The sequence below is a fragment of the Thamnophis sirtalis genome, unplaced genomic scaffold (genome assembly GCF_051295495.1).
Source record: "Thamnophis sirtalis isolate CommonGarterSnake01/CBP01778 unplaced genomic scaffold, rThaSir2_p1.2 scaffold_5, whole genome shotgun sequence".
NCBI classification, from domain to species: Eukaryota; Metazoa; Chordata; class Lepidosauria; order Squamata; family Natricidae; genus Thamnophis; species Thamnophis sirtalis.
The window spans coordinates 71139939-71165781 of record NW_028261385.1 but is presented as its reverse complement, the minus strand read 5'-3'; the positions used below and the strand labels follow the sequence as shown (position 1 = coordinate 71165781).

Here is a 25843-nt window from a genome sequence, read left to right as displayed (position 1 = left end):
TTCAAAATGGGGCAAAAAGAAGTTATTTCAAAGAGGAGGTGGTGTCACCTTTATTATTTTCTTTTTCTGTACTTGTAAAGAACCTGAGCATATGTGTCTTTATGAACATTTCTCACTGTACAAGTTTTAGGGTTTGAAATAGTTAATTCAATCTATCATGCCACATCAGATTTACCTTGAAGTCACCTTCCAATTTAATTCAAGCAGTGAGTGGTTTTCTGTTGGTTGAATTAACTGATCAGAGACAGCTGAGTACACAGTCTGCTTGTTTCCTAAATACAATTAAAACCTTAACGAAGAATGGCACTCTGGATTTAGATCTCAAAACAGAAAGAACCATGAATTTCTAAATAGGCCATGACCAAACTGGGACAAGGGTTCTTCTATAGAGATATGCTCATTTTCCCCATTTCAAATATACCATATGCATATATACATATTGATTATAACCAGAGGGATGGAAGAGCAAGTCAATGAAAATGGAACGTTTTATTAGACACTAGCCAAATTAGCAACATAATGGACAATTAAAAGTAGCAGCTTTTTTGGAGGGGGGGAAATATAAGCAAGATACACTTAAAATGTGTTTGTTTCTTTTCTCTCTAGTCAAGAAAATGAATTTATTAGAATGCTTTTGAAAAACATACCAAGAATTTATAAATGACATTTTTTCATGAGCAAGGGAAGGAGGAAAGAGCAAGCCAATTTTGTGTTACCAGCAATATGGAAATTATATTTGTCATTTCTTTCCATTTACTGCAGCATAAAAGTATTCTATAAAATCTACTACCTATAACTTGCTGTTCTCAATTTAGGCAAATAAGCCTTTTCCTTCTCTCTTTAAAAACAGTAGCAAACAAAACAGTAGCTGTCAAAAAAAAAGGGGGGGGGGAGATTGATTCTCAGTATTTTCTTTATAGTCTGACCAGTGCTGCTAAGACATCTACTTGTCAGAATCTTGGATAGATTTTGGCCTCTGCCTCCCTTCCCCGCAAAAGAAAACAAACTAATTGCTGAATATTACAGGACAGAAGTTCAAGATAAAAAAATGACCAAATTACCCCCATGTAGAAAAATGAAGGTTGACAGATTTTAGCTTTCCTGAAAGGACAATTGAATTATAATTATTTATGAACAACATAATATACACAACAATTATAGCTCCCAAATCTATTAGCAGTGGGTAGACACAGGGAAAATAGTTCTAAAGTTGGCAGTTGGTCTTACCCGAACTGCGATTTTAGGAGTTGGGGCTGGATGGTCCAGTAGTGGTATAATCACGGCCAATTGATCTCGAGACTGGGATGAAGCTGAAGCCACGCCTCTGTGCTCCACCCTTCTGACTCCAGTTTCATCGAAGCATGCTCTCTCGAGACCCTGAAAACAAGTCACAAAGGAGAACCTTCCACCCACAACCTATCTATTGAAATCCCGGGCAGGAACTGGACAAGAATATGCATAGGGCCTGTCTCACACCTAAACGGTGCCACTCATGTTCCCATTCCCTGACTGGGACCGGACCAAATCCAGAAGGACCATCTCCTGGGAACGGTGAAAAATGGAATTTACTTAAGGCAAACCCCCGGGTCCAAACGAAGCACAACCCTGTTGCTGTGAAACACACCAAACTACCCTGGAAGAAAGGGCCTCCAGTTCGAGTAGCTTCAGGCTGGCCGTTCTCAATAGTTCAACAGGCTCTGACATAAGGACCTGCAACACTATGCAGAGGTTCCATATGGGAACCATGGACCACAGGGGAACGTAAGTCGAGACCCCCCTAAGTAACCCCTTAACCATTGGCAACTGGGTTAAAGAAGCTGAGCCTGCACCAGGAAGAGCCGTGCCAAGCGCAGTAAGCTACCTCATAACCGTACATGGAAAAAAACCCTAGTTTAACCCCTCCTGGACGAAGTCTAGGACCCGCAGGACTGAAGCCCAAGTGGGCACTACCTGGGCAGATCAACACCAGATACCGAAGGAGGACCAGGTGGAGACACAAATCCCCATTGTGGACTGCCTATGATAAACCCCAATGGACCTGCCTGGTGAGACAGATGAGCTTCCCTCAGGCACTCCCACTCGATCTCCACACAGCTAGCTGCAGCCAGAATGGCTCCGTGGGTACAAGCTACCCCTGATGCAACTCTAACTCCCCCTCAGAATCGTAGGGCTGGAAATCCCGAGCCCATTAGCCTCCCCGGCACATAAGGAACCTGCAGCCAGTTCCACGTGGCAATCGCGGCTCAAAATTGGTCGCTGGAATGGCAACTGAGCCACCCGAAACCACAGAAGCCCAACAGCACTCTCCCTGGTGGCTAGATAAAGCAGCCACATCCAGGAGACCTACTGGGGTGGAGGTAGGGTCCTTCGCTAGGAAGGGCTGGAAAGGTGAGGAGGGTCCAATAATGGCAATAATCAGGAGTCCAATTTTTAAGTCTCATCACTGGCCGAACTGAGATGAAACTGGAGTCAGAAGGGTGGAGCACAGAGGTGTGGCTTCAGCTTCATCCCAGTCTCGAGGCCAATTGGGTATGATTATACCACTACTGGACCATCCAGCCGCTCACTCCATAAAATAAGCAGGCTTCTGCTACTGGCTTTATTAAATTGTTCTAATGGGAGGCATTAAAAGGCAATAAGCTAGAAAGTGGGAGACTGTAAATTCTAACCCAGCTATTTGGATGACTTTGGGCCAGCCGCTCCCTCTCAGTCCTAGGAAGGAGATAATGTCAAATCACTTCCAAATTTGTCCAGGCAGCTGACTCAACACTGACTCGAAGGGCCCTCTGCAAAAGAGGGGCAGGGGTGCGATAGGGATAAAAGCAGGTATGTATGAACTGTATTGTAATAAACAGTATATCTTTTTCTGACAGATAATTCTTATTTTTTTCCAGGTTGTAAATTTAAATGTAGCGTTGAACACTTTGCTATCTATTCTTCAAGTGCATTTCACTGACAATAAGCAGTATTGGCTCTTCTTCAAAGCTGAATCCAGAGCCCCCCTAGTGCCACAAGAGACTTCAGGTCCAGCCTCTAAACAACACTGAACTGACGTGCTAAAGTTCCTATGTTCCTTTCCATTACTTAAAGGTAGCAGAAAATGAAAGATCAAACAACTCCTAGCATGTGGAGGGTTGCACACCCACTCTATATACCTATGATGGCGAACCTATGGCATACGTGCCACAGGTGACATGGAGACCCATATCAATGGGCACGCAAGTATGTGCGCCCCAGCCAGCTGATTTTCGGGCCTTCTGGGTCCACTAGAAGTCGGAAAACAAGCTGTTTTCTGCTTCGAGGGGGTCTCCAGGGGGTGCCCAGAAGGCCTCCAGGGAAGAAGGCCTTATTTGTCCTACCCGGGCTCCTAGAAAGGGTCTGGAGCCTGGAGAGGGTGAAAAACGGATCCACCATGCCATCATGGGCCAAAAGTGGGAGGAGCGTGGGGGTCATGAATGTATGCGTGGGGGGAAGGCACATAGAATTATGGGTGTGGGCACACATGCGCACTATCTCCCCCCGCTTTTGTCACATGATGGGAAAAAGGTTAGCCATCATTGCTATATGCAGTATATGTAAATGTCTGTGAACATCCATTGCATTCAAAGAAATTATTTAATAGGATTTCATAAAATAGTCAAGAAGATATAGTAAGCTGAGAAAATGGGTGACTGGAGGCATTTTAAATATAACTCTTTTCTAACTGAAAGATAATTCTTATTTTTTTTCAGGCTGTAAATTTAAATCCACTGCTAAAAATTTCGAATCTCTATTCTTCAGGTGCATTTTGCTGACAAGAAGAGCCATTCTTTGCCCTGCTTCAAAGCACTGAATCCATGCAAAGGTGTTGCTTTTCCCTATAAATAACTCATGATAGCCCAAGGACAACTTCAGAAACTGCTTTGTAATCAGAACTGTTGGACAATAGAATTGGGGGAGGGTGAAATAAGATTGCATGCATTTATATTTTAAATTGTCTAATAAAATTAACAATCATGCTCTTCTATTTCAAAACTGTTTAAAATTCATAAGAGAGTCATTGAAGAGGGGTTTATGGAAACTGCCCTAGAAAAACCTTATAATTTAACATAAAAAATTAATGCTAACACTTGAAGCATATAATGGAAAATATATAACTTGCAGCTAACACAAAAGAATAGCTTCTTCTGCCTTGATTCACAGCTATAAAAAGGGCACGGCCAATGACTATATGGGAATATGCCAGAAGGCTAAGACACTACTCTATCTTCCCAGGAAAAGTTATTAAAAATAAGAATTGCTCATCTTTAGAGTTTAAAGAAAGGCTGAATCTGTTTTCTTTTCCAGTCTGAAAGCTACTTAGTCTTCAAATGGTATGTTGGATATCGCATGATAAAAACTAGTCAGGACTAAAACAAGAATTATATCCAATGAAATAAAGCTTGCATAGTTGTAGTTTATAGGTAAAAGTAAAGGTTCCACATATGTGCTAATCATTCCCAACTCTAGGGGGCGGTGCTCATCTCCATTTCAAAGCCGAAGAGCCAACACTGTCCAAGACAACTCTGTGATGATGTTGGCAAGCATGACTAAACGCCGAAGACGTACAGAGCGCTGTTACCTTCCCGCCTAAGGTGGTTCCTATTTTTTTACTCGCATTTTTACATGCTTTCAAACTGCTAGGTTGGCAGAAGTTGGGACAAGTAATGGGAGCTCACTCCATTATGCGGCACTAGGGATTCAAACCACCAAACTGCCAGCCTTTCTGATCGACAAGCTCAGCATCTTAGCCACTGATCCACCGCGTCTCTATTTATACAATGTGTATAGTTACATTTTCCATGTATTTTATATTCTTCCCTTTCCAATTCAGAGAGACACAGGTTCAAGTTGTGTCCCTGGTTCAAGTTGTGTGCCTTTCCAATTCAGAGAGACACTGGTTCAAGTTGTAAGCTCACAAGGCAGAGAAAAGGAGGAGATTCAAGTTACCACTGTAATAGGCACACTAGGGATGAACATACACACAGGATAAAGAAAAATGATACTTATGTATATTGGATTAGGATGAAACAGCAAAATAGTAAATTATTATTATGATTTTCTAATCAATACTCACCAGATGTTTTGATATTATAATTCCTAAAATTTGGGAATTTAGGAAACCTGACTAAAAACACCATTATGTAGTTATTACTATGATATCATTCTAATAAGCAAACCAAGCAAATATTATGCTATGTATCCAGGAATAGGTTGAATAGAAGTATGTCCAATTAACACTAATTTATCAGGCAAAGTGTTATAATAGCGGAAGTTTGTTAACTTTCACTCCCTCTGCTGGCTGCACACTGCGTTATGTGTATCTATCCCTGGCTGGCTATGTTCAAGCATTGTAGCTACACTGAGCTACAAATGCCCCTCAAGTTTTACAACTAATATCCTCTTAAATGCAGAAGGAAAAAATAGATTTTTGTAGTCATCATACTAAGGATTTAGGATTGAAATTGAACACAATAAATCTAATCAATTTATAATCCAAAGCTGCTCAGGAATCCTGTAAGCCTATTCACCTATACGTTTCTCTTTCAGAGAAATCGGACTAGCCACAGATTTTAGAGGAACTAAACCAAGATTTGTGCCTGGATTTTCAATCGGTATCATTTCAATCTGAAACAGACCTCAAGAGTGAATTATTCCTAGTCCAATGCAAAATTTTATTTGCTGTTTAGGCATTGGGTTAGGTGAAAGTCTGATTTTAGGAATAAATAGTTGCCAAATTTCAACATTAGCCCAATGCACACAGTACAAAGATTATCAATACACATATAACCCATTCTTGCAGGTACAAATTATCTCTGCTGTAACAGTTTAGGTTACTGCCTTGTTATATTCCTTTGGAGAAAGGATATGGGATGCCACAATATTTCTCTGTTACTAAGATATTACACTATCACAACAGCTGGCAAGACAGAGCTTATGGATAGCAAGATGAATGGCAGATCCATAAAACACATCTAGGTACACCTAAGAAATTAAATTAAACATGGTGCTTGGACCATTCATATAACACTCAAAACCAGAAAAGATTTATCTTTGGTTATTAGTAGCATCAGCAGGGAAACCAAGTTCTCTCTCTCTCTCTCTCTCTCCCTCCCTCCCTCTCTCTTTCCCTCCATTCCTCCTTTCTCTCTCACACACACAGTGCATAGTTTATAAAAATGATTAACATAATTCTCCAAATTTCCGTGCTTTGGTAAATATATAGTAAATCTTTAAATAATCATGAATAGACAATCTTATGTTTCTGGGGAAAAAACATTCCATATAAAAGAAAAACCACCAGTTTCCTTTAGATATATGAATCTGAACAATAAATAAAAGGCTGGCCACCATTCTCCATATTCTTCACAAAGGGCATTTATAAACAAAACATGCTGCAGGCTAAAAAAGACATTTTTATTTGGAAAAAAAGTAGCAACATATAAGTTCTAATAGTATTAGCTTCTTCAGAAGATGTTTCTTCTGCCATCCATACATAAAGCAAGGACAAGGGATATATTTTCTTTGCTGGTTATTTCTAAAGTTGGGTATCATTCAAGTAAGTTATACTGTATTATATTTCGGCACTAACAAAACACTAAACAAAATTCATTTAAAAAATGAAAAATAAAAAGAATTAAACAATGTGGGGTTCTTAGTATCCTCCAAGCTTGTTTTCTTGCAGAAGTTTCATTACCCAAACTTCATCAAAATTGTTGATGTTATTACTTGGTTTGGTCAATGAAACATCTGCAAGAAAACAACCACACTCAGGGAGCACAAAGGACCCATTTCAACTCTGAATTACAAATATTATCCTATTGGAATTGAACAAGGTTTCATTGTTGTGGAATTAATGGCTGCAATTTGTAAAACATTTTTATTTAAGAACTGTTAGATTCAAAGTTTTTGTACAATGATCAGAAGGTACCTTTAGAAACTTATGGATGTGGAATATTAATACAATCTTAGTTGCTATATATGCTTTATCAGTGGGTGGAATGTCCAGCAGGTACTAAGGCATCTATCAGAACAGCTTGAGTTCTAGAGTTATTTGTTTCTTGAACTCAGTAATAGACATTTCTTGCAAAAAAAAAAATGGTGAAATTGTTCTCACTCCACTGTTGGTACTTTTTAATTAGTCATCATATTTAATTTGCATGAATGGACAAAGGGCATACTGGATCAGCAAACTCAAAATGAGCTAAAACCAAGAAGCAATGGTGTAATCCGAAAAAGAATGATTACCCAAATGTTTGGACTGGACACATCCAGGAAGCAGAAGAAATGAAAAAAAAAAAAAAAAAACCAGTGTCCCACTGGATCTAGCAGATTTTGTCCATGAAAACTGAAGTCTGCTAAAAGAAAAGCATAAGAAAACAAAGAGTTTACTGCAGAGGTGGGTTCCTACTGGTTTGCACCGTTCGGTGGAACCGGTAGTGGATATGGCAACTGGGTCTCCGAACCAGTAGGGACGGCAAGCTCACCATGCCCTCGAACCGGTTCCCTGGAACATCTTTTTTTTAAATGTTCTGCGCATGCTCAGACCTATTTATAGGCAACTGCACACGGTGCAGAGTGCGCAGACCGAACCGGCCATAATGCCGGCAGAAATCCACCTCTGGTTTACTATACTAGTATTCAAAAAAGTCTGATCTGGAGTAGATGGGATATCAAAAGTTAAAATCTCCATGCAAATTGGTTCCAATTTCAACTGTATGTGAATGATGCTATCTGTAGTTTGGCCAAAAAAGATACATAAGAGGAAAAATAGAAGTATAAAACACAACACTTTAACTGAAGACACTGCCTCTGAAGAATAAAACAGTGACCAAAAGGGAAGATTTTAAAGAAATCATATAAGCTCGTAATTAAAAGGGAAAGGAATTATAAATAGAAAATATCAAGTTTAATATGTAATATATTACATATGGGCAGCTTTTTTATTCTACAATTACACTTTGATGCCCTTTTTGGAGAGTTGAAGCACTGCATTGCCATATGATTAGTTAAGAAACTTTATTCTTGCAGACGATATTTTGTAAGAATCTGCAGTAAAGCTTGAAGGGGAAAGACCATGAAAGAGGATATATACCAGCATCCCCAGTCTGGTGCCATCTAGATGTGTTCAAATTGTTATTTTCAGAACTCCCAGTCAGCACGGCCAATCCATTGGGATGGCACCAGATTGAGTATGAAATGTAGAACAGATTGTTCCCAACACAGATCCTTTTTCAATATTTCTCAGAGTTCAGAAAAGGGCACCATGGAGGGTTTCATTTTAAATTCATTAAAAATAAAATTAATTTAGTTTAAAATTTCATTTTGAGAGGCAGCTCAATATAAATCTTAACAATCTACTGTAGATATCTGCTGTCCTTACCCTAAATTGTTGGATCCACACAATATGCTAGGATAAATGCAAACCCATGTTTTGAGGTTAATTTATACTTAATTTGAACCCAGAAAATTGAAATTGAGAAAACCATGGTTCAGTTAAAACTTCTGTTCTATAGCAAAATAGCCATACATATATAACTCTATGGAACAAATAAATAAAGATTGTTTTCTATATTACATTTTTTATTTTATGACGGTAAACCTCTAGTCACTATTACTGGAAAATGATAAGGTATTGAAGGTATTGGTGATTGCCTTTAAGACCCTTTATGGCTTGGGTCCAGGACATCTGAGGAACTCGCAATAGGATAGAAATAGCCCACCCCACTTGTTCCAGCAGAATGGGCCTACCCCACTTGTTCCAGCAGAATGGGCCTATTTCATTGGGCAAATAATTTTGGTTGGCAGGTTCCAAGAAGACTCTTTTCTCCTGTGGCCACCACCTTCTGGAATATTCTCCTACTGGAGTGAAATCTACCCCCACTCCTGGCCTTCTGGAAGACCTTAAAGACTTGGTTCTGCCTCTTGGCCTGGAGTCCTAATGGGTGACTGCTACATTGGGAGTGGCTAATTAGGCAGGGAAAATCCCCACCCACAGGCCATCCATCATCTTGGTTTTTAGCTTTTTTATTAGATTTTTCCAAAATTAATTGTTTTCTTGTACTTTTAACTTTTTATTATATTGCAAGCTGGCCAGAATCACTGGATCAGTAAGATGGGCAGAATATTAAGTAAGTAAGTAAGTGAGTGAGTAAGTAAATAAATAAATAAGACTTGATTCTCGCTTTTATCTTGGGTTTTACTACGCAACAATACAGCAGTAGCAGCAACTTTCAACTCCAACTGAAACTTTAATAGCATTATTAGTGACACAAGAACCAAGAGTGTGGTGACATTTTAAACCTTCGCAAGTGACAGAAGACATAAGTTTTTGTGGAATATATTCCATTTTATCAGCTGAATGAATTGTCATCGTAATTATAAGCATTAAAACATTCACAGTTTTGAAGGAAGGATAAGGAGTGGAAATGCATAAAGTACAAGCAGTAACAATTATCTTAATTGCTCATGAAACAGTTGCAGGCTTAGAATACTCAAGCACTGTTGAACTGATTAATGTATGAACTAAATCAGTTGCTTCTTTTCAGACACAGAATTAAAACCTTTGTAAGTTTTCACATTTGATTCTATTTTTGAGTTCCTTTGTTCCAGAATTATGAGTTGATGCCAGTAAGCAAGTAATTAAAGCAAATCCTTGATTTAACTAACAAGATGGTCATTACAGTAGAATGTCAGATACATCCAAATTGATTTTATTTATTATTTATTTAATTCCATTTATTAGGCTACCCATCCCACATAAGCAATTCTGGGTCAGAACACAATTAAAATCATCAATATAACAGTATAAGATAAAAATAAAAACACAGTCAAGAAGAGACAAAAAAAAAAGACAATCGAAGATATTTGTCAGTGTAACTCACAGCTTCATAAAACTTCCTGAATCTCATGCCTGAAACAATGGGGGTGGTGGGGGAGGAAATGATGTTCCAGTGGGCAAACACAATGACAGAAAAGACACACTTTCTGGGTCCCACAGATGGGACCAAGAGCACGACCCTCCTGTCAGATCTGATGGGGTAAGTAGAGACAACTGGGATAGGTATTCTCTTAAATATCTTGACCCTGTATCAAGTAGGTAATAATTAGCAACTTGAGTTGCATCCAGAAGCCTATTGGGAGCCAGTTTGGTCAGGGATCAATAATGTAACATGGGCATATCGAGGCAAGTCCATAATTGCTTGGGTTGCTGCATTCTAGATCAATTGCAGCTTCAGATGCTCAAGAGCAGTCCCAAATAAAGGGCACCACAGTAAACCAAACACACAGTAAATAAAGCATGACTGTGCACAGTGCTGCTCAATCCAATGAGAGATGCAATCTGAAGTTGTGCAAAAGCCTCCTGTTGCTTTAGGCAAGAGCCACAAGTCCAGAAGGTCCCCCTGTATTGTACACTGGCTGTAACTGGGGTACCACAATATCATTTTTCAGCCATATGGTGGCACTAAACTCACTTGTTATGATTCAGCTGAAGCCTGTTCTTCCCTATCCACTCCCCACAGACCTCAGACACCGACAAGCATCACTTGGCTGAAATGACTCAGATTAATTACAGCTGAATGTCATCAGCATACTGATGATATCTTGCTGTATATCATCAAATGATCTTACCCAGTGCCTTCATATAGATATTAAACTGAAGTGGAGAAAGCCCCAAACCCCATCACACCCCACAAAGATGTGATATGGGCTTGACCTTTTCCATCCATCAACTCTGACTGAAACCAATCTTGAATAAAGGCACATGAAAATTTGCTTGTCATATAGAGTTGTTATTGTGAAGAAAACAAGGTGGGAGTATTATGTGCATTACCATGAATTGTACAAAATAAACTCAGGACTTTATAAATCTGATGAAAATATCAAAATTTAATGACAAAACACACATGTGAAATACAAGTCAAGTGGTTACATTTTTAAATGTAAGGGGGGGGGATTAAAAGGACCTAGAGCCTAATTGATCAATACTATGTACAGAAGACTGCTTTAAGCAAATGTTCTTTGAAAATATGTATACAATTGGTGGCTTGCACAAGATTTTTGACTTGTGAAATCTCTAGAGGTCCTAGAGGATATGATTTGCACACTAAAAATATAATTGTCAAACCTTTTCGTCACACGTGATTGTGTGGCATGTGCTTGGAAGATGGCTGCCGGGCTTTTTGCTCCGGCTCGATCCGTTTGAAAAATAGCCTGGAAGAAGGTAGAACTCTGGTCCAGGAGCCTGGTTTTGCTGGCAGAAGAAGTAAGAACCCCCCAGAATACCCGTGCCAACAGCATATTGGGGAGACTTGCCTCCCCAGAGCTGCTAGGCACGGAAGACGCGGAAGACGCTGTGACTGAGGTGGAGGCTGCCGGCGCTTCCGACGCTGCTGGGGGGAAGCTGCCAACGCTAACGTGGCTTGGGGACGCTGCTGCCAGGCATCTGGGAGCTGGAGACCAGCTGCTTTTTCGCTGGCTGCTGGAGACCATCGTGACCCGGGGGCTGAGGGCGCCGCGGCTGCCTGGAGTGGGGTGGTTGTCAGGAGCTGGGTGGTTTGCTTACTCGCCGGGAGACGCCAGGAAACGCCGGGGCTGACATCAGTGCCGCTGAGCCACCGATCAGCTGTGGGGCCACTGAGAGAGTAACAAGGTTCTGAGGACGCGGGGGACGCCAGGAGCTCCTGGGAGCTGATTGAGGAGAGATTAATGAGAACACTGAGAGAACGCTGAGTACACTGAGAGAACACTGAGAGAACACTGAAGTATTTTATTGAGTACTGTATGTGCTGTTGGAACACCACTCAAGTAGTCGGGCGGCGCTGAACCATCTTTTTGCGAATTTTGCTGTGGCCATCTGTGGCGAGAGGCGGGCTTGAGACTACCTGACCACCGGAGCCTAAAGGGGCTTATTGAAGCCTGGAAGAACTGGCTGAGACTGTCTTTGGCTACTGTGGAGACAGCTATCGGAGACTGTTTTGGGGGGACACGACCCCCTTGATTGTCTGACGTCTCCAACCGCTGTCTGTGCTGCTGCAGGGTCAGGCTAGGGAACGGGTAGGGTTAGATTAGAATTATTAGGGTGGGTTAGTTTAGATTAAGGTTAGGATTAAGGTTAGTGCTAGGGTGAGGGCGGGGTGGGGTTGCTAGCCTGATGGCCTACCGGTTGGCTGCCACCACTGGGAGCGTTACGGCACAGCTGGGAGTGGGTTCCCCCCCTTTTTTTACCGTGGGGTTTCCCTGGCTTCCGTTTGTCTTTTGTGTTTCCGAGGGAAGGGGCGTTTGCTTGTCCTGTCATCGCCTATGGCTGGCCCCGTGACTTTCGCTGTTATATCGCCGCCTACGGCCTACTTGCCCCCCAGACATTTCCTTGCCTTGCCCTCCTGACCATCGTTGGGAGCGAATTAAGGCCTATGACTTTATTGCCATTCTGGGCCTCCTGTTTATACCCCCACTGACTTTTTGCAAGCTTATTCCAGTAGAGAGATAGAGGACGCTGGTCGAGAAGGTCGTGTTTGGGAAGTGTGGCTCTCTCTTCAATGGTTACCACCATATTTCTCTCCCAACGTTTTCTGGACCTCGAGCCCTCGCGAGGGAGGACCTGGACATTAATCCTTCCTCGGCTATCTCGGACTAATTTTTAGCAAACTTACTCCTTTGCGCAGTTTTTTATAATTTTAAATTGTATGGAGAGTGCTTGGTATGATTGTGGCTGACTGAATGTACCCACTTTTTATTATGATATTGCTGTTCCCTTGTTTTTAACTTGTTCGTGGGGATTGACTGATCGTTTGTGTGTGTGTGGGCCGGGAGTATAGCTGGGTACCTCCTGCACTGAGTGCTTTGCAGAAGTGCCAGGGGGTCCCAGGCTCAATCCCGTCCTCAGGTGTGTGTGTCGAAGGGCCTGCCGGTGAATCCGGTGGCCAGGGGAGAGGGTGGAGGGACCATAGACGCAGGAGTGGGCCGGAACATTAGGGTCATAATGGGGAGGGGCAGATATGGCGGGAACTTTAGGGTGAGCCATTACCGGGGAAGGAGGGTTCCCTACGTCATAGGGATCCCTCCTTCCAGCCCTGTTAGTTCCACTCCAAGGCCAGATGGTGGGAGTAGTCAGGACCCTGGACTCAGGTTGTTGTTGCTAAATGCCAAGTCTGTGGTTCACAATGCTCCCCTAATCCAGGACCTAATTTTAGACAAGGGGGCAGACCTGGCATGTATTACTGAAACCTGGCTGGGCCCGGAGGGAGGAGTCCCCCTCACTGAAATGTGCTCAAAGGGTTTTCAGGTGCTTCATCAACCGCGACCCCAGAGAAGGGGTGGGGGAGTGGCCATTGTTATCTGGAAGTCTTTAGTTCCTCGTAGGATCCCTGCTCCAGAGCTTGTCGGGTGTGAGTCCTTCCTGGTGAAGTTGGCCCTAGTGGGTCAAGTGGGCTTGTTGTTAACATACCTCCCTCCCAACAATGTGACAACAGCCCTCCCCTCGCTTCTCGACTCAGTAGCTGAGCTGGCAGTTGAGTTCCCCAGGCTTATGGTCCTGGGGGACTTCAATCTGCCTTCGCTCGGCGAGCACTCTGATGGAGCACAGGAGTTCATGGCTTCCATGACAGCCATGGGCTTGGCTTAAGGAATTCGGGTGCCCGATTCACTCAGCGGGTCACACGCTTGACCTCGTATTTCTCTCGGAGCAGTGGAGTTGTGATCTTGGTTTGAGGGGTAGTGAGATCTTGCCCCTGTCATGGTCGGACCACTTCCTACTGAGGCTCGACTTTCAGAGACCAATCCCCCACTGTAGGGAGGAGGAACTGATTAGATGGTTCCACCCCAGGCGCCTTATGGATCCTCAGGGTTTCCAGACGGCGCTTGGTGTTGTGCCTGATACTCTCCGCCACAGTCCGGCGGAGACCTTAGTTGCTGCTTGGAACTCAGCAGCGTCTGAGGCTCACCACCGGATTGCGTCTTTACGGCCGATCCGAGGCAGTGGATCCAGGAGGGCTCCTTGGTTTACCGAGGACCTCTGGGAGATGAAGCACCAAAAGAGATGCCTAGAGCGCCGCTGGAGGTCCAGTAAATCCGAGTCAGACCGAGCACTATTAAAAGCCTGCATTGGAGCTTACCTTCTGGCAATCCGGACAGCTAAGAACACCTATATTGCCGCTCTGACTGCATCCTCTGAGTCGCTCACAGCCACCTTGTTTAGGGTAACCCACTCCCTCCTGAATGGGAGGGTTGCGGGCAATCCCTTACGAGGTAGAGCTGAGGAGTTTGTCCAATTCCTCACGGACAAAGTTGCTCGGCTTCGGACAGACCTGGACTCCAATTGCGCAGAGCCAGCCGAGGTACCGGGGGAGGGTCTTGAGCGACATCTTTGGATGATTTTCAACTTGTTACTCCTGAGGAAGTGGACAAGGCCATGGGAGCGTTGAGTCACTCCACATGTGCATTGGACCCGTGCCCCTCCTGGCTGGTCGCGAACAGCAAGGAGGTGACACGGGGCTGGATCCAGGCGATAGTGAACGCCTCCCTTCAAGAGGGCTTCTTTCCGCCTCTATTAAAGACAGCGGTGGTGAGACCCCTCCTGAAGAAGCCATCTCTAGATTCAGCCATTTTAAATCACTACCATCCAGTCTTCAACCTTCCCTTCGTTGGGAAGGTTGTTGAGAAAGTGGTGGCCTTTCAGCTCCAACGGTCCTTGGATGAAACCGATTATCTGGATCCCTTTCAGTTCGGATTCAGGCCTGGCTACAGCACGGAAACTGCTTTGGTCGCACGGACCGATGATCTCTGGAGAGCCAGGGATGGAGGCCATGCCTCTGTCCTAGTGCTTCTTGATCTCTCAGTGGCCTTCGATACCATCGACCATGGTATCCTTCTGCGGCGGTTACGGGAGGTGTGGGTGGGAGGCACCATTTTCGGTGGTTCTCCTCCTACCTCTCGGACAGGTCGCAGTTGGTATTGGTCGGGGGGCAGAGGTCGACCCCTAGGCCCCTGAAATACGGGGTGCCGCAGGGTTCGGTCCTGTCCCCCCTCTTGTTTAACATCTACATGAAGCCGTTGGGCGAGATCATTCAGCCGCACGGGATAAAATACCACCAGTATGCAGACGATACCCAGTTGTATCTGTCCGCCCTGTGCCAACTCAGTGAAGCGGTTGACGTGATGTGTCAGTGCCTGGAGGCTGTTAGGGTCTGAATGTGGTAAACAAGCTTGCACTCAATCCAGACAAGACCGAGTGGCTGGTGTGTTTCCCTCCCAAAAATTGGCTAAGTATTCCATTGCTCAGGCTGGGGGGTGAAATTCTACGCCCCTCAGACAGGGTTCGCAATTTGGGAGTCCTCCTGGATCCACAGCTGACCTTAGAACATTACTTGTCGGCTGTGACCAGGGGGGCATTTGCCCAGGTTCGCCTGGTGCACCAATTGCGTCCCTACCTGAACCAGGAGGCACTTGCAACAGTCACTCATGCCCTTGTGACCTCAAGACTGGATTACTGCAATGCGCTCTACATGGGGCAGTCCTTGAAGAGCATTCAGAGACTTCAGCTTGTCCAGAATGCAGCCGCCCGAGCGATTGTGGGTGCACCTCGGTACAAACAAGTAAATGAAATGCTAGCATGTGGTTATGGATTAAATCTTTAGCATAGTTAAGGATGAAATATGTTTAAATAACTGTAGTCAACTAAAAGTGGAGGTATGATGATGTCAATATGGTAAACATTTGAGTTAAGATATTTGAATTAATATGAATCAATGGAAGAGATGCACCAAAACATGTTGTAACCAGCTGATATACTTTTTTATAATATATACTTGTGTTTGTTTTTTTCCTTTGTTTTTTCCTTTTTTTCCCTGCCTTGTTTTTTGTTTTTTGTGTTTTGATTTTTTCTTTTCCCACTGGTGTGGGCATGTGTTGTTTATGTAACAAAATAAAAAAATTTAATAATAAAAAACAGAGGTAGGTTGCTTCCGGTATGGCCTGGATTGGGCGAACCGGTAATAGCGGTGGTGGGAGGCTCCACCCACCCACCCAGACGCTTCCGTGCCCAAACTGGTAGTAAAAAAATTGGCAAGGCACTACTGATGGTCAAGCATCCAATAAATGAATGATAGCTTTGATCTTTCCAAGTAATTAGTCTACATCTTCTTGCCAAAGAAGATGAGTCCCATCTATTACAATTGGATAAGCAGACACCTTAGTAATGAGCAAACATTCTTAATTTAGACAGCCTATGCAAATTAAACTCAAGCAAAATCAAACGATAAAGACTTAAATTTATATATAGTCCAACGCTAATTGCTTATTTATAACTATCCCAATATAAGATGCAATGTATTAAAGCAGAGTTTCTGGCTTTCCAGACCAGTGGGGAGGGGGAAAGGTTCTTCACAAATGGCTAGCAAATGGGTGTGCATGCAACTCCATTTGTGCAAACATCAGGCATGCATGCTTGCCACCTGTGCAAATGGAATGCGTATACACACACTCGCCCGCTGCTTGTGCAAGTGAGGATGCCTGTGTGTGTGCTCATCCACCCCTTCTATGGCCTGATTCGAAATGACTCATACAAGGATTGGGGATCCTTATATGTATTAAAGAATGCACTTCTTTTCTTCCTCTTAAAGCATATACATATAGAAACTTTATTTATGCAGAAAATGGGATTGTTTTCTCTGAAAAGGGACTTCATAATAGATCTGTAGCTTGCAAGTTAGGGACTGATCATCATGGAGAAAATCAATTTTTCTGGTTCCTAAGAGTTCAACCCAATTTGATGTCCCTGCAGCTTTCAAATGCAATCCTATGTAGAGTCCATTGCAGTAGTCCAAAGATAAGTAAATGTGTATAAGATAGATAAGTAAAGCATGAGTGACTGTTGAGCAGAGCTCCAATTAAAAAAACTTATGCAACTGATGGATGGATTTGTGCAAAGGTCCTGCTGGCCATGGCTGTGACTCGCTCCTCAGAAGAATCTCAAAATTACACACCAACTGTCTCAAGTAGACCGACAAGACCGAGTGGCTATTGATGCTCCCTCCCAAGGATGGTCCAGCTATCCTATCTCTTAGCCTGGGGAATGAAATTATACGCCCCTCAGAGAGGGTTTGCAATTTGGGAGTCCTCCTGGATCCGCAGCTGACGTTAGAACATCACTTGTTGGCTGTGACCAGGGGGGCCTTTGCCCAGGTTCGCCTGGTGCACCAGTTGCGACCCTATCTGGACCAGGAGGCCCTTCAGATGGTCACTCATGCCCTCGTCACCTCAAGACTGGATTACTGTAACGTGCTCTACATGGGCTGCCCTTGAAGAGTGTTCGAAGACTTCAGTTGGTCCAGAATGCAGCCGCGAGAGCGATAGTGGGGGTACCTAGGTACACCCACGTTACACCTATCATCCACAAGCTGCACTGGCTTCCCATTGGTCTCCGGATACGTTTCAAGGTGCTAATCGTTTTAACTTTTAAAGCCTACATGGTTTAGGACCTGGCTACCTGAGAGACCGCCTCCTGCCATTTACTTCCCAGAGACCTATAAAATCACAGATTAGGCCTCTTCCGGATTCCATCTGCCGGTCAATGTCGGCTGGTGACTCCCCGGGGGAGGGCCTTCTCTGTAGCTGCTCCAGCCCTATGGAACGATCTCCCCGTGGAGATCCGGACCCTTACTACTCTTCCGGCCTTCCGCAAAGCGATTAAGACCTGGCTGTTCCAGCAGGCCTGGGCCTGCTGATTTATCCAGCCCCACTCTAAGCTATATGAATGTTGTGCAATTTTAATGACTGTTCTTTTAATTTTTATATGTCCCCCCCTCCCTGTTTTATCTGTAAGCTGCCCTGAATCTCTCGAGAGTGGGCGGCATACAAATCCTAATAAACCGTAAACCGTAAGTAGTGCTATCCCATCCAGAGCCAACGTTAGAAAATCTGCAGAACTGGGAGGCCCCTAAAACCTACAACCTCTTGGTCTTGCTAGGATTAAATTAGACTTTACTTCTACTCAGACAGAGTCCCAGAGCCTTCAGACACTGAGAGAGAACATTGAAATGAAACATTTGTGCAACCTGGGGCAGAACTGTATAAATACCACCAGTGTACTGATTGTATTTAGACCTATGCTCATGAATGACTTCACCCAGAAATTTCCAGTAGATGCTAAATAGGATGGAGAGAAAAACCACAAAACACCCGAGAATCTAGGAGTGAATCTCAGACAGTATCTACCAATACTGAAACGAACTGGTACAAGAAGAAATGAAAACTACCATAAAACATTTTGAGCCGCTTCTGAAGGATACCATGACTGACTATATTGGAAAGCCACTGAGAAATCAAAGAGAATCGGCATGGATGCAATACCTATCCTAAACTTTCTCAAGGTCAACCACTAGCAGTGCAATAATCTGGCCTGAAACCCAACTGAAAAAGATCCAAATATCTTTTTCCTTTGGGAAACTTTGGAACGGCAAGCCTGCCACTCTCCCAATAACTTTTTCCAACAATGGCCAACGCCATTGCCCTAAAACTAAAAAAAGAAAATTCTACATCTACAGTGACCTAGAATAATTCAGGACATCACTGGCTTGGATTGGTTCAAAAATGAAACAAAACTAAAATTTTATATTATTACTGCACTTATTGGGGTTTCAAGGTAAGTCCTCAACTTTTCATCTGGTGGATACAATGGAAATGTTAAAAGCATTTAAGGGTGTTCTTGTAAAACTGCTGCAAAGGAGACCTTGATCATTCACAGATTTATCAGAATACTATCTGCAGCATATTCTTTCTCTTTTCTTCCATATATTCCCTAATATTTCTGTTCATTTTGTCCTTTCAAAGGTCAGGGAACATTTCCAAACTAAATACTGAACTGTAGTATTCATTGTTTTCATTTTGTTTCTGGCAAGTGATATGTTCATCTCAATCTCAAAGGCATTCTTGAAAACAAAGCTGATCCAAGAATTTCACAGATGAAAATGTGCCATAATTTCTATTCTATTTCCAGATTTATTTTATTGTACTGAAAGGAAAAAAATGGAATGTAACACATGCAAATTGTGTGATTTGAATGAACAAGCATACAAAGAACTGATTCATACATAATGCTTTTTACAAATTTAGCATTATTGTTAACTATACTTTATATGAATGATAAAAATTGCTTAAGTAATTATAGTGTAGCATCTTGAAAAATTATAAAATGTGCACACAGATAAATATTCTCTTTAAAGTTTAAAATGCTTTCAATAATTTAATATCTCCAAAATATTGTACATATTATTTTCTTTTTAAAAATATGTATGCTTGCAATTTTTTTTAAATGAGGGAAAAAACAAAGTTTGACAGATTTGTCTAACTATACACTATATATATTTAGATAATATACATTTATTCTATGTACAACCACTTCTTATTTAAGACCACAATTGGAATGGACAACTTGGATATTAAGTGGAAATATAAATGAAACCACAATTGTGCTTACATTCTTACTTTAGCTTTTCTTTTCTTTACAGACTTGTGAAGTCATAAATGAGAAAATTGGTCATAAAGTTATTTTTCATCACTGTTGTAACTGCAAACAGTTGCTAAATGAGACAGTTGCTAACAAGGACTACCTGCAATGATCTGGTGTTCAGCCACTTATGCTCAGATGCCCTGAGGAAAAGGAGAGATGGGGGAGTTAAAGAGCAGTGAACTTGATTGTACCCAATACATTTCATTTTAAAGAACTGTAGTCTTTAAATGTTTTTTATCACCTTTTTAAGCATTAGCAGCTCAACAATAAAAATAGAAGTGTTTTTCAAAGTGAGAACTGTTGAAAAGGACAAGTTAACAATTAGCATTTAAAGTGGCAGATTGAATACTGTTTATATAAGCAATAATTTTAAAATCTTTTTAATGTTTTTTTGCTGGATATTGAAATATACATGATTAACTATACATTGCAAAATGAAAGACGATTCCAGAAAAAAACAGCATTCTATGGTTCAGTTTCTCAAAACTAGCAATATCAAGTCATATTAAAGTATATTCTCATTCACCTCAATATTTTAAAACCTGCTGTTTTTGGATAATGACATGTGAAACTTAGTACTATTAAAAAGGAAAGATGGGTAAAGACTATTTGTCTGGTTAATATATACATTATCCTCTCCAATACTAAATGCTTAAGCTCTCTCATCCAAAGTAGGCAATGTAATTTTCAACATCGTTCTGACTTCTTGTTTAGTTGACATCTAATTTATATGGCCTTTTTATATGATTTCCTTCTAATTTGGTGAATCTAACATTGCCCAAATGTTTTTTAAAATGTAATTTAGAACAGTTTTCTAAATATTTAACTCAATATGAAACTATGAAATAGTGTACTATATACACAAGACATGTCAAGTTACTTATTTGTTGAATAGCCAAAAACAACATAAATTAAAATGAACTAAAGTTTTTTTAAAAATCAAATACACGCAATTAAATTTCATAGCCAATATACATATCAAAAAAAGTTGAGACTACATATAGTTCTAGAATTATGATCACAATTAGTACCAGAATTTCCACTGCTAAGCAAGTTGTTAAAAGTGAATTGTAATCAATTTACAACTATTTTTGCCATGATTCTTCAGCAAATCATTGCAGATGGCTTTTTCCTTTGACTTTGTTTGCCAGGTGGGAAGGTCAAAATGGTGATCACATTACACCAGGACACTGCAACCATTATAAATACATACTGATTGTCAAGAGCCCAAATTTTGATCATGTAACTGGGACAATGCTTCAATGGTTATAAATGCAATGCTCAGTTTTGTAAGTCAGTTTCTTCTGTGCCATTATAACTTTGAATGGTTGCTAAATGAATGTTTGTAAGTAAAGAACTATATAAAAATATATGGTAGTTGTATATAAAAATTAGAAATAGAATCTCCAAAAGTTGATTGCAATGATGCAAAAATGCATAACTTATGCAGAAATTATTGTATGCTAAACTGATTTCTAGCAAACTGACACCTATTTTGTGTTGGAAGGCACTCCTTGAAATACTGAAGAACACTAAAGAATACTAAATATTAAATTTCTATGGATAGATGTGGAAGTGATGATTGGCTAGACCAGAGCCAAAAGAAAGTATTTTCATTGATAATCCTATATAGAAAGATAAATTTCTTGACATACATAGAAACATAACTGTAGAATGTAAGAAGCATAAACCAAAGAAACCTGAAACTGTCAAAGTGGAAATGAGGCATACCAAATTAGATGCTTCTAAATCAGTGTTTTTCAACCTTTTTTGTGCAAAGGCACACTTTTTTCATGAAAAAAAATCACGAGGCACACCACCATTAGAAAATGTTAAAAAAATTTAACTCTGTGCCTATATTGACTATATATAAAGTAATTTTCCCACGGCACACCTTACACTATGTCACGGCACACTAGTGTGCCGCGGCACAGTGGTTGAAAAACACTGTTCTAAATCAGTTCTGGGTAATTTGGATGAATGGCATGGCAATGACATTCAAAAAGAAGTTTACTAAGGTTATGCTCTGTTAGAACCCATAAATGATAACACCATATCTGCTAAAATTAGTTGATATTTAGTAAAGATCCATGTCACAAATATATGTATCCCCTACAGGAACAGCGGAGGAAAATATTAAAGAATCCTATTGCAAACTACAAGGCTAAATGCAACATCAAAAAACTAGTATCACTAATGCAAAACTTGGAAGAATGGGAATCATAAGAGGATTTGAACTAGATGAACATAATTATATAGGAGAGTATTTAATAAAGTTTTGTGAATAAATTGTTTTATTCATTGCCAACGTCTGTTTTAAGCAGCAACAATACAAATTCCACATATGGACGTTGCTCAGTGGACAACATCAAAATAAAATAGATAACACTATGAGATGGAGAACAATTCAGTCAACAAGTGCATAAGGAAACAATTTTTTTAAAAAAATAATGAAAATTATTATTAAATTATTATTACCTGAAAAGTTAAGCAATGATTTTAAGTAGTAACATATGATTGTAAAAGGTGGACACTGACAAAGAACAAGTCATTTTTAAATGACAGATTCTATAGAATGATTACTAAGAGTACCACAGAATGCAAGAGAAACTAATCAGTCCTAAACTAAAGACAGACCAATCATTTGAGGCAATATGTCGAAAATCTGGGTTTGTGATACAAGTGAATACAGGACTACAACTTATTATATTCAGGAATTTTGGGAAGAGGAGGAGGAAGAGACAGATGACAAGATTAAATAAATTACTGGAATACTTCTTAGTGGAAAATATGAATAATAGCTTTTATAGAAAATGCCAAATTAAGTAATGGGTATACATATATCAATATCAAAATCAACTTCATATTTAAAAAACAAATCTGATACAAAATTACAACTGTTTTTTTATTATAACTTAACAAATCGATTTATACAACATCCAAAGTTTTAGTTTCTCCTAATTTAAGTAGTACATTATAATATATGATAAAATTATAATTGTATTCATGTTTTTCCCTTTTAAATTTACCAAATTACGTCTGATTCAAATAATGATTTTTAAAGCTAAAACAAATTGCCAAAAATAGTACATATAGCTATCAGGAGTTTTACTCAATTCAGTGGCTATCAGTATCTAATTAACCAGATTAGACAAATCTTGATTAGTTTATATTAGTACATGACTCACATTCAGCAGACAATAAACTCTTGATTTAACAGACTAAAGGAGGAAACAGTCACCTGGTATAGCTGAATGTCTTTGAAGTGTTGAGCCAAACAAACTCTCATATAACGCTCATCCCCTTCAAGCCCAAAAACTGAGCTGAAGCCAAGGAGCAATTTCAAACAGTAGACATTTGGTCACTTTTGGCAACTTCAAGTGTAGTGGACCGGCATGCTAAAGACAAGCTTCAACAAAATGAGGATACCACCCAGAATAATCACCCACTTTTAGGGACTGAGCTGGTCCAAGAGTCAGGGCAACTTCAAGAGCACTGGGAGCTGGGCAGCATCTATTGAATCTTCTGCATCTAGCAGAATCTGTCAATTAAATCCAAATTGTGCTAAACTGAGGTGCATTACATGCTTGGGACTGATAACTCTAGAAGACTGTAAACATGTAAACTTGTAAACTTTGTAAACGTACCTCTCAGGCCACTCTTTGGTCATGAATTACCTAGTTTCTTAGTCTAAACCCGGAGTGTTCAACCTTGGCAATTTTAAGACTTTTGGACTTCAACATCCAGATTTTTCCAGCCAGATATAAGTTGCCAAGCATGCAAATTTTGATCATATGACCATGGGGATGCTGTAAATGCTGTAACAGTTGTTAAAGTCATAAATTACTTTTTTCACTGCTGTTTTAATTTTGAACAGTCACTAAACAACTGTTTGTAAGTTGAGGACTACCCATAGTCAAATGTCAGCAAAATAGAAATCAGGTCAGACCACTACAAAATCCAAAATTAAAATGAGTCCAAGATCCTACATCTTGTACGTGAACAATTTCCAAATGCAAGCACAGGCTGTTTGCTGAAACAACAGACTGACAAATTAATAGTGCATTTTAGGATCCTGCATCTGGGATATGAACAGGATAATCTCTTCTTGCCTAAGCACCATAATTGTTCAGTTTTTGAAATATTTATATTTAGTTTTCCACTCCTCAAATGTATAAACATTTACTTCTCTTTTTAAAGGAGAAAAAAACCCTCAAATGTTATGCCCAAGGTATCTTTGCTCCTACTTCTGTAAAATTCTTGTTGTTTATGTAAATGAAAATCATTTTTTTTCAAACACTTTGCTCTAAACAATTGGATAAATGCATAAAGTGGAAATGCTAGCAAATATGTGGATTTGAAATGGAACAATACAGTACTTTATGCAATGGTCTATTTGCTACCCAAATAAAGCCTATATAAAAAAGATAAAGGTTAATTTTTTTTATTTTTTCTATTATTTTCTAAAGTATTCTATTTTAATGTAATTCATTATATTATTTTAAAGATATTAATGAATGTACAAACTAGTTATATATCAATTGTACCACTTTGTATATCAAGCAGCTGTTACATATATTTGTTTAAGAAATATATGAAGTAATGGAGTAACCCTCAGTTTTACTTTCAATCTGTTTACTGTTCAAATCGAACATTTGAAAAACCCACTCTGCTACAAACCTACTGTACTACTCTACCAAAGCAAACTTTCTAGATATATGAACATGCATAATAATAGAAAGAAGTGTGAAGCTAAGTATAATTTTCCATGCTAGTTTTCTGCAATGAAAATATTTTTTGCTAAACATGCATATTTATGTGTTTATAGTTCCAAGAAAGATAGGCCATCTAATAATATTACTAAATACCAAAGCTATAGATCATTTGCTCAGTGTCTGTGTTTGTAATCACTTGGCAGATGGTATCAGGAAGAGAACTGCATAAAACAAATTAATGTTGTTTCCTTTACCAGTTTCCACTTCAGTGACCTGGATGTCATTGCTTAAAAGCACCAGCTCAGCTGCTATTCAAAGGTTCTGTAATGCTTCTTACCGCCTGCCCATTCATTACCCTTGAAATGCTAATGCATTCTATGCTTGTGGGGCATCTCTCTGAAACAGCCTACAGAAAGCAATTAGTGAAAAGGTAAATAGAAACAAACAATATAAACAGAATATTTCAGTGAATAATGGCACCTTGAAGTATAAGGTCTTACTTTGCAAGAATACCAGTTGCAATTTTCTTAGGCAAGTCGGAGTACCTCTATTTGCTCCAATGTAAGATATTAAATAGACATAGAGATAAGCTACATTTACATACTATTCAATAAAAAAGCTGAGAAGGAAACAGAAAGACCAGAACATATCCAGTGACTAACAGATAAGCAGGGATTCACACCAGACAAATAGATAAGCAGAAAACAATATCCTAATCAAGGCACTACCAAAGAGAAAATCACCCACCCAACAATACCAATATAAACAGGAAACAAATACCACAATCACTAGCACTAATGGTTTTACCTTCCTAAGTAATGAAATTTCTGCAATCAAACAATCAAGCTCAGAGAGGACGCCATATCAAAGAAGAGGCAAGAAGAGACATAGCGAGTTTCAGAATCTAGCGAAACTAAGCCAATTTCCTGAACCCGAGAGATAAATCCCCAATCTCCAGGAAAAAAAGCTATGCTGGGTTAGACCTACTAATACTTGGAAAGGAAAACATTAAAAAATTCTAGGCTGTAGTTTTGACTAACTAATTTTAAAAAGCCACAACAAAGTAATTTTGCCTCCACTGTCTTTTGCTTGCCTTGCTTCCAGTTTTAAAAAGTTGGATAGTAAGTCGTTTTATTCCTACCTAGTTAAGACCTAGTCCATGTTCTTATAACATGTATTGAATGCTTTTGTACATTCTGCTGCAAGACATCTATTTTACTATAGCTAATTATTTTTTTCATCTTTTCTAATTTATTTCTTATATTCTTCATTTTTGTTTTTAGAAGAAAAGCTTCTATAACACAGAGAATAATAAACGTCAGATATGCACTTCAGAAGCAAACTTAACAAAATATATTTGAATTATTATGATTCTACTCTTTTGCTCATGAAAATTGCTCAGATTAGACAAACATTATTTTAAATTTAGGAGAAAAATGCCATACAATAAAAACAGAAAACAAATTGAATAAAATGCAAGCAATTGCTAATAAACAGTAAAAAAAAAAAAAAAAAAAAAAATTCAGGATGATCAAAAAACCCAGCAAAAATGAAATGTTCCACATTCCCCAGAAAAGCTATTTGAGATCTCTGGATAAATGCT

General features: G+C 40.0%; 1 protein-coding gene across 4 annotated transcripts in view; it reads right to left on the bottom strand.

The window, feature by feature from the left end:
- Nucleotides 1-25843, bottom strand: part of APBA1 (amyloid beta precursor protein binding family A member 1) — an 88862-nt gene that overhangs the window by 49644 nt on the left and 13375 nt on the right. The window contains exon 2 of one of the 4 annotated variants that reach the window (XM_014052250.2): nt 19626-19665. The exons of the other annotated variants lie outside the window; for them this stretch is intronic. The gene's annotated coding sequence lies outside the window, so the exon portion shown is untranslated. The remainder of the gene's footprint in view (nt 1-19625; nt 19666-25843) is intronic. 4 annotated transcript variants of the gene reach the window in all.